General features: G+C 39.0%; 1 protein-coding gene across 3 annotated transcripts in view; it reads right to left on the minus strand.

Moving 5' to 3' along the window:
- Window positions 1–18,405, minus strand: part of SCAPER (S-phase cyclin A associated protein in the ER) — a 514,984-nt gene that overhangs the window by 465,795 nt on the left and 30,784 nt on the right. The gene's annotated exons all lie outside the window — the stretch shown is intronic.

Here is an 18,405-nt window from a genome sequence, read left to right on the forward strand (position 1 = left end):
CTGATCTTACACTGGATATCCACATGGCATCTACTTACCTAACTCATAAATTTACACCAAAACTCATTAATCTGTGATCACTATTCCAAGTCCATCTTGTGCAAAATTCTTGAAACCTCTCTATTCCCATGACTTCCAATCAATTTCACACTATGAAATCTCCTTTTGATTAAACACAACTTCCATTGATTATTAGTTCTATAGAAACTTAGGTTGGAATCTATCATTTAGGTTACTTAATCATTGTTTAACCAAGAAGTATAACTGTTTCTTTCAGGCCAGATGAACGAGTTTAAATAGGTGGCCTAGTTTTCGACTCTTTCTCAGATAATTTCAGGTATTTCCAATAATTATGCAATCACATAAAATCTTATAGATAGGTAAATGGAGATATATATCAGATCACAAAATTCATTATTCTACACATTATTCTCTAACTGAAGAGTCTTGATAAAGTAATGAATTTCTAGGAATACAGAGATCACAAGATAGCAATGCTATAGTAATGCCTGAACAGAACACTTGAAATCTAATATTCTTTTTTTCTATAAACATTTCAGTTCTACCATAAATTTTGCAAAGTTAGCTTTTATACTCAGTGCACATGCACACATTCAAAAAAAAGAGCCACCAGCTCAACTCTATTTTAATTCTAATAATTCATATGCAAAAACATTATTAACATTCATCTTACTACAACACCTGACTGAAAACCATTTTTCCATAAAAGTACATGTGCATTCTGTAATATATGCTGAGTGAACTCTTCAATAAACTCATAAATTCTAGTCATTTTTAACAACCCTATTATTAGAAAGATGTCAGTAGTAACTTAAAGTACAATAGTTTAAAACATTTTAATCTCAGCATCAGGGTTTGGTATTCAATAAATGACTCTGAGATACTGCATAACATTACAGATATCTATTTCAAACAAAATTTTGATCTAGGTTCTTTTCTTCCAGGATACTTAAACAAAATATATTATTTTCATCCAAAGTCACAGTGTGCCACCTAGTGCCATATGGAGATTTTGCAGAGGCTTGTTCAAGTACTAAATGTTTCAATAAAGGGAATAAATGTCAGTCTTGAATTAAAGTTTTTATGTTTAACTCCCAGTTTACGATTTAAGTATGTAATTTCTTAGATTGGAAAAAGAAGTTTTAACTCATCTTTCTCCTAAGGCTAAAAAATTCTGATTAATTTCCACTTTAAGCAACTTTGTTCATAATCCTGAACTGGTTTCCACTTTAAGCAACTTTGTTCATAATCCTGAACTGGTTATTAAATTTTTATGTTTGTACCTCCATAAAAAAATCTACTTCTTATAAATTGTTCAAAATCCATCCATAATACTACTTGCTCATAAAATAAAATTCTTGTCCTCTTTAAGTTGGTTTTTCAGCTTTCCAAATAATTCAGGAAAGACCCTTCTTTTAATGTTTTTTATTTTATTTTTGAGAGAAATAGAGAGTGAGCAGGGAAGAAGCAGAGAGAGGGAGACAGAGGATCCAAAGCAGACTCTATGCTGTCAGTACCGCCACCATGTGGGGCTCGAACTCACAAACTGCAAGATCATGACTGGAGCCCAAGTTCGATGCTTAACCGACTGAGTCCTACCCAGGTGCCCAAAGACCCTTTCTTTTAAATTCCCACTACTAAAGCCCTTCATATTTTAAGTAGAATGAAGAGAAGATTACCAGTCACTGAACACCAGGAGCACATTAAAACTAAGAATTGTAGCATTTACGATTCTAATGAGACAGTTGAAGCATTTACATTTTTACAAGCCACAAACTTATCTGAGAAAGTGAGTAACTGGTTCAATTTCCCTAAAAGAATGATAACTTTGTCAGATCTTACGGGTATTTCACATCTTTCTAAAGGCTGAATAAAGCCATAGATGAACTGAGGCTGTCTACATTATCACAATGGACAAAAATAAATTACAATTTTATATAAGCTACATTGTTTTGAGATCTCTGTTAGAAGTTATCAAATATTACCAATTTTATCCCCATATATATCTTGAAAGTGTAAATCCACTAGTATTACTATAATCTGAGCCATTACCAATTCAAGAATAAATTATTATAACAGACTCTGAGACAGAGACAATATCTTCACCAAAACCACTAGATTTTTCTCCTGCTAAGCTAGTTAATACTTCCCGGTTTCTCACAAATAGACCATGTGGCTGAATTCCACACACTAAAATATAGGCAAAAATTAAGTAAGTAATTTCTAGGCCTTGCTTATTAAAAAAAAAATCTCATGCATCACCATTTGTGTTCTCTCTCCCTTTTCTCCCACTTACTGGCCAGATGCAGAGGATCTGGCACAGAACTCTTTCGATAATGAGTCAAAAAACAAAAGTAGATTTGGTCCCTGAATTACAATGTAAAAGGCTAAATGCTGAATACCTGCACTGAACTATTACATGAGTATTAAATATCCCTTTTGCTTATTAAGAGCTCGGGTAATTCAGACCAAGCATCCACTTGAGAAAAACTGTAAGAGCTGAACAAAATATTTTTTTAACATTTGTTTAAAGCACCAGAAACAAGTGAAGGAAGCAAATAATCACAGGGCCATGATCAGGGAAAATAATAAATTTAAAGATATGGGTCCAGCAATCAGGGCTGCTTTTGCCCTAGAGGCACCTGGGAATTTCAATGGACACAGCCTTGGCAGAAAAGTTGAGCAGAGTTTGATAGATTCACAAAGGTATAGAAATACAATCTGTCGAGGGCAACCCCAGGCATTAGAATGAAACCCAGAAGTTTCATCCCAAGAATAAGAGTAAACTAGAAATAGATAAGCCCTCACAAAATATGAAGCCCGTTTTGAATCATCTAGTGTCCCTAGACATCGGCCAAAAAGAAAACTAAATTTTCTAGGGAATTCAGTATCAGCTTAGGCATCAAATTACCTATTACATTATCCACATATAATATCTGAACCCAATCAAAAGTTATCAGGCACACTGGGAAGTATGTCAAATATCTGAAAATCAAGAGAAAAAAACAGAAAACAGAAATATACCTATACATGATCCAAATAATGAAATTATCAAACAAAGATTTTAAGGTAATTCTACTTAATATGGCCCAGAAAATTAAGAACAGAGAAGGATAGATCCAAACAGAAATTATAAAACTAAAAAAAAAAAAAAAATTAACTGAATAAGAACTCAAAGTATGGGTTTACCAGAAAATTCGTAAATTCAACCAGACTAAAATATCTAGAATGAAAACAAAGAATAAAAAATAGAAAAGAGCAGAACAGACTAAGAAATGAAATGTCTGATATACGAGTAAAAACTGAAATCCCAGGAGAAGACAAACCAAAATGGAATTAGAGCACATAAAAGCTGAGAATTTTAGAAAACAAAATATGCTGTAGATTGAGAGTCACTATGAATCACAAAATGAATTTCCTAAATAAGACAAAATAACTACTAACAACCAAAAAAACAAAACCTTACAAGTAGCCATACCATCTTCAGAGTAGTAACAATAAAACTGACACTTGACTTCTTATCTGAAATAATTAATGCAAGAAGTCAAAGAAATAACTTCAAAGTGCTAAAAGTAAATAACTGCCACACAGAAATATGTGAAAAAATCCATTTAAAAAACTAATAAAAAATGAAGACAACCAAAGCAAACCTTGATAATATGAGTTAGGGGGATGATGAGATGGGGATTAGTGATTCATTTCCAAGTCCAAGGAGATGACAGCCTTACATTTCATAATTTACAGTTTTAAAAGCAAAATGGATTCAGAGGTTTGATTACTTAAAAGCTACAAAAGGCATTTTTAAGTAAAAATGCACATTTAAAAAATTTTCAATGAAAAAAAACAGAAATATATATATTCAACGGATATTCTAAAGGGGAAATAATGTATTAGGATAATAAAGCTCAATGAATGGGTCTGACCACAAATAAATATGGCAGAAGTTCAGTGAACTGATAAATATGACAGTAGAAAATATTTGTGTGAAAGGGCAGAGAAAAGAAATATGAAAACTCAGAACACAAAAAAGGAGGTGAGTGGAACACAGTGAAAAAGTCTAACATAGTATAAGTGGAGTCCTTGAAGGAGAAAACAGAGAGAATGGAAGAGAAAAAAAATTTTTTCAAAGGAAAAGTTTTCCAAAACTGACAGAAGATATCAGCCCAAGGCTTCCAGTAGCTCTACAAACCCCCAAGTAGGGTAAATACAAATAAAACCACACCTAAGCACACCATAGAAAAACTGACAAAAATCTATGCAAAGAAAAATCTTAAAAGCATACAAAAGGGATAAAAACCCATTACCTTTAAAGGAGTGATAAATAAAACTGCTACCTTATTCCTCTCAGGAACAGTAAAATACAGGGGAAAAAAATGACTACAAATCTAAATTATTTATCCAGAAGAATATCCTTCAAAAATGAAAGCAGGATTTCAGGGGAAGATTGACAGAGTAGAAGAATCCTAAACTCAACTCCTCCATGGACACAACTAGATAACACCCACTTCTGTGTAAATAACCCAGAAAATGACCTAAAGACTGACCGAAGAGACTCCACATGTAAACATAGAGAAGAGGCCACATCAAACACATTAGGAAGAACACAAGTGCTGTCAGGAAACAAGCTGACCCACAAGACTGTCCAAAGAAGGAAGGGTCACTGCAAGCACAGAGGAGGAAGAGGAGCTGACCCCATACTGGGCACACCAGGAAAATCAAAAGGGCTTACTTTCTGCTGTTCTTAGAGTCACCAGGGCTTAACACTTGGGAGTTTAAAAATCAGGAAACTGAGTCCCTGCTCTTAAAGAGAGAGCACAACAAGTAGCCCTGCTGAGACACACCACAGAAGCAGAAGTCTGAAAAACACCTGGAGTATATGGGAGGGAGATTTGTTTAGTAATCTGAGAGCACATGCTGGAGGGGAAAGGATCTTTGGGAGACTTCTCCAAGAACAAAAGGGCTGACACAGGCCATTTCTCTTCTCTGATCCCCAGACTAGATACACAGATACCTGCAAGAACAATCAAAGTGCCAGTATTCTTCACCTAGCTTGCTAACAGTGTGCCCCAACTCATATACCCCTGTGGACATGCTTCTTCCATCCTGGCCTTGGCAGGAGTATATTCAAAGTTGTGCCACAAGTGTAGTATTATGAAAGCAGCCTCAACGGAGGCCAGCACCACTCCAAAGTGACTCCTGCCTGGGTAGGAGGAGAAGATAACCACATATTATAGTTCAACTGTGGCCCCAGCAGTGGACTGGAGACAGACATCTGATCTCATTGAAGGACCCACCCACCCACCAATTAAAGCATCCCAGGGGACAACACACGGAAAGCACTCTGCAGTTTGGTGTGACCAAACTCTGCCCACAAAAGGCAAAGAAAGCCACTGCAGATAATTGTACTGAAGGCAAACGTAAGTCAGCCACAATGGTAGTTGCATTCAACGCATATAAAAGATACTTCCAAAGTGCCACCTTCTAATGAAAAGGGGACATTTCACTCCAGGACACTACATTCTTCATAAGGTCATTACTTATAAAAGCAGGAGACCTAGCTGACACAGAGAGTTAGACAAAATGATAAAAAGAAAGAAGCAAATAGTATACCTGGTGAGAATTTAAAGTAATGGTCATAAAGATACACACTGGACTTTAGAAAAGAGTGGAGGACTTCAGTGAGACCCTAAACAAGGACATAGAAAAAAAAAGACGTGAAGAAATCAAAACTGAAATTAAAAATACACTAGAGAGAATGAATAGTATTAGAAAGTAGTGACCTGGAGGATAGAGTAATGGAAAGGAACCCAATCTGAATGGGAAAGGGAAACAAATTAATGAAGAATGAAAATAGATTAAGGAAAAGCAGAGACACCATCAAGCATAACAACATGTGCATTATAGGGATCACAGAAGGAGAAAGAAAAGAGTGCAAAAAATGTATTTGAAAAAAACATTTTTGTAAACCTCCCAAATCTAGAGAAGGAAACAAAAATCCAGATCCAGAAGGCATAGAGAGCCACCAATACAATCAACAAAGGAAGTCCACATGAAGACAGAGGAATTAAAATGACAAAAGGTAGTGATAAAAAGATAATTTCAAAACCAGCAAGGGAGGAAAGAAAAAAACAGTTACACACAAGGGAAGCACCATAGGCTGTCAGCTGATTTTTCAGCAGAAACCTGTAGGCCAAAAGGGAGTGGCATGACATAGTCAACATGATGAAAGAAAAGAAAACTACAACTAAGAACATTCTATCCAGCAAGGCTATTATTCAGAACATGAGATAAAGAGTTTCCCAGACAAACAAAAGTTAAAGGAATTCATAACCATTAAAAGGACCTTATAAGAAAGGGCAAAATGTACTTTTTGAGTGGAAGGGAAAGATTATTAACAGGGTAAGAAAAATACAAAGCACAAAAGCAGAAAATTAAGAATATCCATAAAAGGGGCGCCTGGGTGGCTTAGTCGGTTAAGCGTCCGACTTTCGCTTAGGTCATGATCTCACGGTTCGTGGGTTCGAGCCCCGCGTCGGGCTCTGTGCTGACTGCCGGCTCAGAGCCTGGAGCCTGTTTCAGAGTCTGTGACTCCCTCTCTCTCTGACCCTCCCCTGCTCATGCTGTCTCTCTCTCTCCTAGAAATAAGTAAAACATTAAAAAAAAAAATTTAAAAAAAAAAAAAAAAAAGAATATCCATAAAAATCAGTCCAGAGGTTCACAAGTAAAAGGATCTAAAGTATGATACCATAAATCTAAAACATGGAGGAGAAGAGGATTAAAGTTTAGTGCTTTTAGAATGAGTTCAAACTTAAGTAACTATCAACATAATATATGTTATATGCACAACAATTATTATATATAAACTTAATGGTGACCACAAATCAAAAAAACTGGTAATAGATATGAAAAAAAAAAAAAGAAAACAGATTCCACATATATCACTAAAGAAAGCCAGGAAGTTTCGAAGGGATACATGCACCCAATGTTTAATGCAGCACTATCAACAACAGCCAAACTAGGGAAAGAGCCCAAATGTCCATCAATAGATGAATGGATAAAGAAGATATGGAGTGTGTGTGTGTGTGTGTGTGTGTGTGTGTGTAGTATTACTCATCAATCAAAAAGAATGAAATCTTGCCATCTGCAACTATGTGGATGGAACTGGAGGGTATTATGCTAAACAAAATCATTCAGTCAGAGAAAGGTATCATGATTTCACTTATATGAGGACTTTAAGATACAAGACAGATGAACATAAGGGAAGGGAAGCAAAAATAATATAAAAACAGGGAGGGGACAAAGCATAAGAGACTCTTAAATATAGAGAACAAACAGAGGGTTGCTGGAGGGGTTGTGGGAGGGGAGATGGGCTAAATGGCTTTCCTGAAATCATTGTTACACCACGTACTAACTAACTTGGATGTAAATTATAAACAAATAAATAATTTTTTAAAAGCCAGCAAACTGTGAGAAAAGACAGCAAAGGAAGAAAGGAACAGAAAAGAACTACCAAAAAAACCCCATAAAACCATTTAAAAAATGGTAATAAGTACATACCTATCAATAACTACTTTGGATGTAAATGGACTAAATGCTCCTATCAAAAAATAATGTAACAGAATGAATAAAAATACAAGAACCATGTATATGCTTCCTACAAGAGGCTCATCTGAGACCTAAAGACACATGCAGATTGAAAGCAAAGGGGCTTAGGAGAGTCAAGATGGCAGGGAAGTAGGGGAACCGAAATATCCCTTGGCCTTCAAACACAGCAGTACTGAGTTCAGAACACTTGGAATACCAGGAATCCAGACTACAGAGTGAGAAAAATCTCTACAGGTGGAAAGGGACAAGGTGGTGGGACTGAGGTGCATGTTTGCAAATTGGGAGAGATAAAACAGGTGGCATAGGCAAGGAGGACGGGAACTCCTTCGGTGGAGAAACAAAAGGAAGAGAAAGAGAGGCTGTGGAAGCATGGGATTATATTTGGACAAGAGAAAAACCTCTACGGACCACAGACTAGGGAACAAGAAATACAAAGAGAGCCAGTTTCTACTCTGCAAACAGCCTTAGAAGCTAAAGATCAGAGTTATCAATGTTGCAGACTTTCCCTGGACCACGTGTGTGCATGCCTAGGGGGAAGGGAGCCAGCGCTGGGGCATGGTACCAATCTCAGGGGTCAATGGGAGAGAACAGTCCCCTCCCTTGAATACTGTGGCAAAAGGGTATACTGCTCCTCCAAGGACAAAAGACCCTCCAGGCACCAGCCAGAGGCCCTTTGCTATGCACAGTGGCACTATTCCGCTTATCCTGCTGAGCAGGATTCTTTAAGACATCAGATTTTTGAATCCCAGCCCAGCACTTAGGCATTGCAGGAGACTATGGAGCAGGACAAGCCAGCCAACCTGTGCAACCCTGTGAGGGATACCTGAACAGCATGGTTTGAGACACCTGGTCAGGGGAAGAGAACTGGGGTGTCACCACTTTCTCCATATCACCAACACAGTGGGGCTTCAGGGAAAAGGACAGCAGTCCCCAGTGGAGGCGGGATCTGCTTACACCAAAGTCCTCCCCTCGTGGCTGATAACTGCTTATCTACTGGAGTGAGACTGACACTAACCCAACCAGAGGGCCTCACATACAAACCAGCACAACCACAAAAGGAAAGAATTCTGCTCAAAAAATAGTCATGGGGATGGGGTGCCTGGGTGGCTCAGTCAGTTAAGCATCTGACTTCAACTTGGGTCATGATCTCATGGTTCATGGGTTCGAGCCCCATGTCAGGCTCTGTGCTGGCAGCTAGTTCAGAGCCTAGAGCCTGTTTCAGATTCTGTATCTCCCTCTCTCTGACCCTCCCCTGCTCACACACTCTCTCTCTCTCTCAGAAATAAATAAAATATTTTTTAAAATTAAAAAAAAAATAGTCATGGGGTGCCTGGGTGGCTCAGGCTGAGTCGTTAAGCATCTGACTTCAGCTCAGGTCATGATCTCATCATGGTCTGTGAGTTCAAGCCCCAAGTCAGGCTCTGTGCTGACAGATCGGGGTTTAGAGCCTGCTTTGGATTCTGTGTCTCCCTCTCTCTGTCCCTCCTCTGTTCATGCTGTCTCTGTCTCTCAAAAATGAATAAATATTTTTTTAAATTTTAATAAATAAAATAAAATAATAGTATTGTGGCACCTGGGTGGCTCAGTTGGCTAGGTGTCCGACTTCAGCTCAGGTCATGACCTCACAGTTCATGACTTTGGGCCCTACATCGGACTCTGTGCTGACAGCTCAGAACCTGGAGCTTGCTTCAGATTCCATGTCTCCCTTTCTTTCTGCCCCTCCTCCACTTGTGCTCTGTCTCTCAAAAATAAATATTAAAAAATTTTTAAATTAAATAAAGTAAAATAATAATCTTAAGACTAATAGCTGGGCTTGAAAAAACATAGAGGACAGCAGAGAATCTAATGCTGCAGAGATCAAGAACCTAAGAAATAGTCACGATGAAACAAGAAAGGCTGTGATGAGATACAAAATAAATTAGATGCAGTGACACCAAGAATGGAAGAAGCAGAGGGGAGAATAGGTGAAATAGAAGATAAAATTATGGAAAATAATGAAGCTGGGAAAAAGAAGGATAAGAAATTACTAGACCACAAGGGGAGACTTAGAGACCTAAGTAATTGAATAAAATGAAATAATACCCATATTATAAGAATTCCAGAAAAAGAAGAGAGAGACAGAAAGAGGCAGAAACTTTACTTGAACAAATTATAGCTAAGAAAGTCCCTGAACTGGGGAAGGAAGCAGACATCCAAATCCAGGAGGCACAGAGAACTCCCTTCAAAATCAACACAACACAGGACAAAGCCTGCCTACACCCACCACCCCCAGGCTCGACGACTAAGTCAGGGACACAGTGTACAGTAGGAGAAAGCGATCCCCCCATGGAGTGCTATGGGACAGGACAAAGCCTGTCAGGGAACCACATACTGGGTGGCACGAAGCTGCACTTCCCTACTACCAGGATGCATGGGGCGGCTGTTTCAATCCTAGCCAAGCAACAGGGCACAGGAGTTGGCAGAGGGAGACAGATCGCCTCATCTTCACCCATGGTACAGTGAGAATGGCTCCAACAGAGTGGTTTGGGACACTGGGTCAGTGGAAGAGAGACCAAGGGGTTGCCGTATTTCTCCCCACCATGACCAAAGTGGGGACTCAGGTGTCAGACTGTTGGGGCCCACAGTAAGGGCAGGACCCACCTACACTAAACCACGCCCCTGTGTTGCTGGTAACTGCATATCTACTGGAGCAGAACAGACCGTGAAGAACCAGACAGCCCCCACCTCCAGGCCAGCACTGTTACATTGCCTGGATTAATTCTCTGAAAATTCTTCTTATACAGATATATTCTTCCTTCATTTTCTCCTTCTTATATTCTCCCTCCTCTAGTCTAGTTGTTGGTTTGTTTAAGCACACATATTTAATCCATTCTCTTGATACATGTTCTACACTTCTTTCCTTACTCTGTCTCTGGAATAATTAAGCCGTATAGTTTCTCTGTCAACTTGATCATCTTTTTCCTTGTCTCCTTCTTTATTTTCCTTTCTCTCTGGATTAAGCCTTTAAGTCTCTCGGCCTGGTCAATGTTTATTTCTTCCTTTCCCCTGCCGTTGTCATTTCTCTCTTTGTATACGCTCTTCCATAAACACCACCTCCACCCTGTTCTTTACATGTAGCTGGTATTTCTGGTTTTTTGCTTTTGGTTTTTTCTTTTTTTTAAATTTGTTCATGTGTTTGCATGTTTGTGTTTTCTACATGTCTGTTTGTTTTCCTTTCCAGGGCTACTTCAAGGAACAAATCAAAGCACACCTGGTAGAAGGTCAAAAACATCACTACAAGTGGGGAAATAAGAGAACCAAAGTCACAACAACAGAGAACAAATAATACTCTCCAGAAAACACCTCCTGAAGGGTCAGGCGCTGGACAGTGTATGGCCCTCCTTTTAATATAGCAATTCTTGCAGGTGCAGAGCACATAACAAGCTTTTAAAACACGTAAGGGACTAAAAACTGGCCAAAATGACGAAACGGAAGAATTCTCAAAACAATTTCCAGGAAAAATGGCAACTAAAAAATTGATCAAACAGATATAAGCAATATAACTGAACAAAGTTAAAATAATAGTCACTAAATTAATTGCTCGGTTTGAGAAAAGCATTGAACACAGCAGAGAATCTACCATTGCAGAGACCAAGGAACTAAAAAATAGTAATAATGAATTTAAAAATGCTATAAATGAGGTGCAAAATAAAATGGAGGTGGCCACAGCACTGACTGAAAAGACAAAGGGGAGAATACGTGAATTATAAAATAAAATTATGGGAAAAGAGGAAGGTGAGAAAAAGAGAGATAAAAAAAAAAAAAATCCAAGACCATGAGGGGAGAATTGGAGAACTAAGGGATTCACTCAAATAGAACAATATCCATAATCTAGGAATTCCAGAAGAAGAGAGAGAGAAAGGGGCTGAAGGTGTATTTGAACAAATCATAGCTGAGAACTTCCCCAGTCTGGGGAAAGAAACAGACACTGAAATCCAAGAGGCACAGAGGACTCCCTTCAGAGGTAACTTGAATCAATCTGTACGACATACCAAAGTGAAACTGGAAAAATACAAGGATAAAAAGAGAATTCTGAAAGCACGTAGGGACAAACGGGCCTTAACACACAAAGGTAGACACATAAGGGTAGTAGCAGACCTATCTACTGAAACTTGGCAGGCCAGAAAGGAATGGCAGGAAATCTTCAATGTGATGAACAGGAAAAATATGCAGCCAAGAATCCCTCATCCAGCAAAAATGTCATTCAGAATAGAAGGAAAGATAAAGATTTTACCAGACAAACAAAAACTGACGGAGTTCATCACCACTAAACCAGCCCTACAAGAGATTCTTCAGACGACTCTATGAGTGAAATATTCCAAGGACCACAAAGTACCATAGACCTTACTACAAGCATGAAACCTACAGTAACACAATGACTCTAAACCCATATATTTCAATAATCACTCTAAATGTAAATGGACTAAATGTTCCAATCAAAAAATATAGGGCATCAGAATGGATAAAAAACCAAGACCCATCTATTTGCTGTCCACAAGAGACTCATTTTAGACTTGAGGACACCTTCAGATTGAAAGTGAGGAGATGGAGAATGATCTATCATGCTACTGGAAGTCAAAAGAAAGCTGGAGTAACCATACTTAGACAAACTAGACTTTAAAGTAAAGACTGTAATAAGAGATGAAGAAGGGCATTATATAATAATTACAGGGTGTATACATCAGAAAGGGCTAACAATTATAAAAGTCTGCACCAAATATGATAGCACCCAAATATATAAAGCAATTAAGCACAAACATAAGCAATCTTATTGGTAAGAATGTGGTAACTGCAGAGGACTTTAATACTCCACTAAGAGCAATGGATAGATCATCTAGACAGAAAATAGTAAAGAAATAAAGAAACAATGGCCCTGAATGATGCACTGGACCAGATGGACTTGACAGATATATTTAGAAGTTTTCATCCTAAAACAGCAGAATACACATTCTTCTCAAGTGCACATGGAACATTCTCCAAGATGCATCACATACTGAGACACAAAATAGCCCTCAAATAATATAAAAGAACTGACATCATACCATGCATATTTTTAGATCACTATGCTATGAAACTTGAAAAACCACAGGAAAAAGTTTGAAAAACCTCCAAATGCATGGACGTTAAAGAACAAATGGGTCAACCAGGGAATTAAGGAAAAAACTTAAAAATATATGGAAATAAACAAAAATGAACACAACAATCCAAACCCTTTGGGACGCAGCAAAGGCATCCCTAAGAGGAAAGCACACTGCAATCCAGGCTATCTCAAGAAACAAGAAAAATACCGGAGGTCAACGTCAAGATGGCAGAGAAGTAGGGAGCTACGCGCATTTCGCTTGCACCCATCTCTCAAACAGAGAAGGTCTGAAGTCATAGGACACTGAGCCACAGGAGTTTGGGAAGAGAAAGAGGCAGAGTACACTGGGAAGGAAACCTCACAAGTGCGTGAGTGTGAACTGGGAAGAAAAAAGCAGGACAGGACCCGGAGACACGGAGGGAGGGAAGAGAACCTGGCTTGCGTGCAGCTGCGGTGAGTGATGAGCCACGATGAGCAGTGGTGAGCTACGGGGAGTCAAGGGGAAAGGAAAGAGCAGCTGGGATTGCTCATAGAACCGTCACCGGAGAAGAGAAAAACCTCGCTTGGAAAGAGTGTTTTTTAGTTCTGGCTGGGGTGCTAACTTTGAACTAAGTGCCCCCGGTCCCAGAGGCGCCAGAAAACACTGCTCTGCTGCACTCCTGGCACCATCCCTGGTGACAGCAGCCCAGTGGCGCAGTGGCAGCAGCAGTGGTGCAGCAGCGGGCGGCGAAGCATTGGCGCAGACTCTGCAGACCTGAAGCTGCTACGTTCCCTGCACGCACGCAGGGTGCGCGGAGGCCTCGGATCCCAGGCTGTATCCCTGCTTGACTCCGGTGGATCTGAGGCTGCAATACTTCTGCCACCCCCCAATTCAATCCCTGCAGCAGGGAAGCAACGACCTGCAGGACTGTTTAGGGCGGTATAAACAAAGCCTGTACCTGGGACCTGGAAACCAGGTGGGGCTTCAGGCATAGAATACAGCCCACCTTGGCTACGACCTCAGCACAGGGAGATCTGATCCAAAGGAGTGATTTGCAACACTTGGTTGAGAAGGGACTGGGGCGACAACATTCTCCTCCCCACAACCACCAAGGCAGGGCCTCAGGGAGTTGCCAGTGGGACCCAGTGGAGGGGAGACCTGCCTATACCAAACCACGCCCATCCCTGCCAGAGAGCTGTTTTGTTGTTGCTGTTGTTGTTGTTGTTGTTGTTTTTACCTGAACCAAGGTTTGCCTGTTTATTGGTTTTGTCTGTGCTTTGGGTAGCTTTGTTCCTTCTGTGGTTGTCTGTTTTCTTTTTCCAGGGCTACCTCAAGACACAAGCCAAAGTACACATGGTGGAAAAGGGAATAACATTATGAGTAGGGTAACAAAATAACCAAATGCTCAACAAGAGAAACCAAGAGACACCATTCAAAGAACACTTCCTGAACACTCAGGCCCTGAACAGTCAAAGAGCCCTCTTTAATACAGCAGAACTCGCAGGGGCAGAGGGTACAACAAGCTTTTAAAATTAACAAGAGATAGAAAGCTAACCAAAATGACAAAACGGAAGAACTCTCCTCCGAAGAAATTCCAGGAAGAAATGACAGCTAAAGAACTGCTCAAAACAGATATAAGCAACATAACTGAACAAGAATTTAGAACAATAATCATAAAATTAATCGCTGGGCTTGAAAAAAGCAAGGAAGACATCAGAGAAACTATTTCTACAAACACTATGGAGCTCAAAAATAGTTGTGATGAATTAGAAAAATTCTATAAATGAGATACATAATAAAATGGAGGCATCCAATGCACGGATTGAAGAGGCAGAAAGGAGAATAAGTGATTTAGAAGGCACATATAAAAAAGAAGAAACTGAGAAAAAGAGAGACAAACTGATCCAGGAACATGAAAGAAGAATCTGAGAGCTCAACAATACAATCAAACAGAACAATATCCGTTTCATAGGAATCCCAGAAGAGGAAGAGAGAGGGAAAGGTGCTGAAGGAGTCCTCGACAAATTATAGCAGAGAACTTCCCCAACATGGGGAGAGAAGTAGCTGTCGAAATTCAAGAGGCACAGAAAACTCCCCTCAGACATAACTTGAATCGATCTTCTGCACAACATATCATAGTGAAGGTGGCAAAATATAAGGACAAAAAGAGAATTCTGAAAGCAGCTACGGAGAAAAGGGCCCTAACATACAAAGGGAAACCTATCAGAGTGGTGACAGACCTATCTACTGAAACTTGGCAGGCCAGAAAGGAATGGCAGGAGATCTTCAATGTGATGAACAGAAAAAATCTGCAGCCAAGAATCCTCTATCCAGCAAGCCTGTCATTCAGAATAGGAGAGATAAAAGTCTTCCCTAATAAACAAAAATTGAAAGAATCTGTCACCACTAAACCAGCCCTACAAGAAATCCTGAGGGGGACGATCTGAGGGAATGTTGCAAGGAACGTAAGGTACTAGAGACACCATCACAAACATGAACCCCACAAACGACACAATGACTCTAAGCCCATATATTTCAATAATAACTATAAATGTAAATGGGCTGAATGCTCCAATCAGAAGACATAGGGTAAGAGAATGGATTAAAAAAAAAAAAAAATCCACCTATTTGCTGTCTACAAGAAATGCACTTTAGACTGGAAGACATCTTCAGGTTAAAAGTAAGGGGATGGAGAAATATATATCATGCTACTGGAAGTCAAAAGAAAGGTGGAGAAGCTATACTTTTATCAGGCAAACTGGACATTAAACAAAGACAATAGCAAGAGATGAAGAAGGGCATTATAGAATAATTACAGGGTCTATCCGTCAGGAAGAACTAACAATTACAAATGTCTACACATCAAATATGGGAGTACCCAAATATTTAAAACAATTAATCACAAACAGAAACAATCTTATAGATAAGAATGTGCTAGTAGAGGCAAATTTAATACTCCACTTATAGCAATGGATAGATCAAATAGACAAAAAATCACTAAAGAAACAATGGACTTGAATGACATACTGGACCATAAGGATCTGACAGATATATTTAGAACTCTACATCCTGAGGCCATGGAATTCACTTTCTTCTCAAGTGCCGCACGGCACATTCTCCAAGACAGATCACATACTACTGGGACATAAAGCAGCCCTAAATAAAAATAAAAGAATTGAGATCATACCATGCACACTTTCAGATTACAATGCTTTGAAACTTGAAATCAATCACAGGAAGAAGTCTGGAAAACCTCCAAAAACATGGAGGTTAAAGAACACCCTACTAAAGAACAAATGGGCCAATCAGGCAATTAGAGAAGAAATTAAAAAAGAGACGAAACAAATGAAAATACAACAATCCAAACTCTATGGGATGCGGCAAAGGCAGTCCTAAGAGGAAAGTACATTGCACTCCAGGCCTATTTCAAGAAATTAGAAAAAGCACAAGTGCAAAATCTAACAGCTCACCTAAAGGAACTAGAGGGAGAGCAACAAGAGCACCCCAAATCCAGTAGGAGAAGAGAAATAATAAAAATCAGAGCAGAAATAAACAATAGAAACCAAAGAAAGAGTTGAACAGATCAATGAAGACAAGAGTTGGTATTCTGAAAAAATAAACAAAATTGACAAACCTCTAGCCAGGCTTCTCGAAAAGAAAGAGCACTCAAATCGACAAAATCATGAATGAAAATGGACTTATTACAACCAACCCCTCAGAAATAGAAGCAATTATCAGGGAATATTATGAAAAATGATATGCCAACAAACTGGACAACTCAGAAGAAATGGACAAATTCCTAAACACACACACACACACACACCACCAAAATTCACACGGGAAGAGATAGAAAATCTAAACAGACCCATAACTAGTGAAGAAATCGAATCAGTTATCAAAAATCTCCCAACAAATAAGAGCCCAGGACCAGATGGCTTCCTGGGGAATTCTACGAGACATTTAAAACAGAATTAATACCCAGTCTTCTCAAGGTATTCCAAAAAATAGAAATGGAAGGAAAACTTCCAGACTCATTTTATGAAGCCAGCATCACTCTGATTCCCAAGCCAGACAGAGATCCAGCAAAAAAAAAAAAAAAAAAAAGAACTACAGGCCAATATCCTTGATGAATACAGATGCAAAAATCCTCAACAAGATACCTGCAAATCAAATCCAAAAGCACATAAAAAGAATTATTCACCAAGATCAAGTGGGACACATTCCTGGGTTACAGGGCTGGCTTAATATCTGCAAATCAATCAATGTGCTACATCACATCATTATGTGATAAAATTAAAGATAAAAACCATATCATCCTGTCAACAGATGCAGAAAGAGCATTTGACAAAATACAGCATTCTTCTTAATAAACACCCTCGAGAAAGTCGGGATAGAAGAAACTTACTTAAACATCACAAAAGCCATCTATGAAAAGCCCTCAGCTAACATCATCCTCAATGGGGAAAAGCTGAGAGCTTTCCCCCTGAGATCAGGAACACGACAGAGATGTCCACTCTCACCAGTGTTGTTTAACATAGTGCTGGAAGTCCTAGGATCAGCCATCAGACAACAAAAGGAAATCAAAGGCATCAGAATTGGCAAAGAAGAAATCAATCTCTCACTTTACAGAGACGACATGATACTCTACATAGAAAACCCGACAGACTCTACCAGGATCCTACTATAGCTGATCCATGAATTCAGCAAAGTCTCAGGGTACAAAATCAAGAGAAATCGGTACAGAAATCGGTTGCATATTTATACACCAACAACGAAGCAACAGAAAGAGAAATCAAGAAACTGATCCCAATCACAAATTCACAAAAACCATAAAATACTTAGGAATAAACCTAACCAAAGATATAAGAGATATGTAGAATGAAAACTATAGAAAACTTATGACGGAAATTGAAGAAGACACAAAGAAATGGAAAAACATTCCATTCTCATGGGTTGGAAGAATAAATATAGTTAAAATGTCATCACTACCCAAAGCAATCTACACATTCAATACAATCCCAATCAAAATTGCACCATCATTCTTCCCAAAGCTAGAACAAACTCTCCTAAAATGTGTATGGAACCACAAAAGACCCTGAATAGCCAAAGTAATATTGAAGAAGAAAACCAAAACGGAAGGCATCACCATCCCACACTTTAGCCTCTACTACAAAGCTGTCATCATCAAGACAGTTTGGTATTGGCACAAAAACAGACACACAGACCAATGCAATAGAATTGAGAACTCAGATTTGGACCCAAAAATGTACAGCCAACTAATCTTTGACAAAGCAGAAAAGAGAATCCAATGGAAAAAAGACAGCCTCTTTAACAGATAGATGGTGCTGGGAGAACTGGACAGCAACATGCGAGGAATGAAACTAGATAATTTTCTCACACCATACACAAAAATAAACTCAAAATGGATAAAGGACCTGAATGGGAGACAGGAAACCATCAAAACCATGGAGGAAAATGCAGGAAACAACCTCCTTGACCTCAACCATAGCAACTTCTTGCTTGACACATCCCCAAAGGCAAGGGAATCCAGAACAAAAAGCAACTATTGGGACCTCATCAAGATAAAAAGCTTCTGCACAGCAAAGGAAACAATCCATAAAAATAATAGGCAACTGACGGAATGAGAAAAGATAGTTGCAAATGACATATCAGATAAAGG

Source organism: Hyaena hyaena, unplaced genomic scaffold (genome assembly GCF_003009895.1).
Source record: "Hyaena hyaena isolate Hyena2069 unplaced genomic scaffold, ASM300989v1 scaffold_137, whole genome shotgun sequence".
NCBI classification, from domain to species: Eukaryota; Metazoa; Chordata; class Mammalia; order Carnivora; family Hyaenidae; genus Hyaena; species Hyaena hyaena.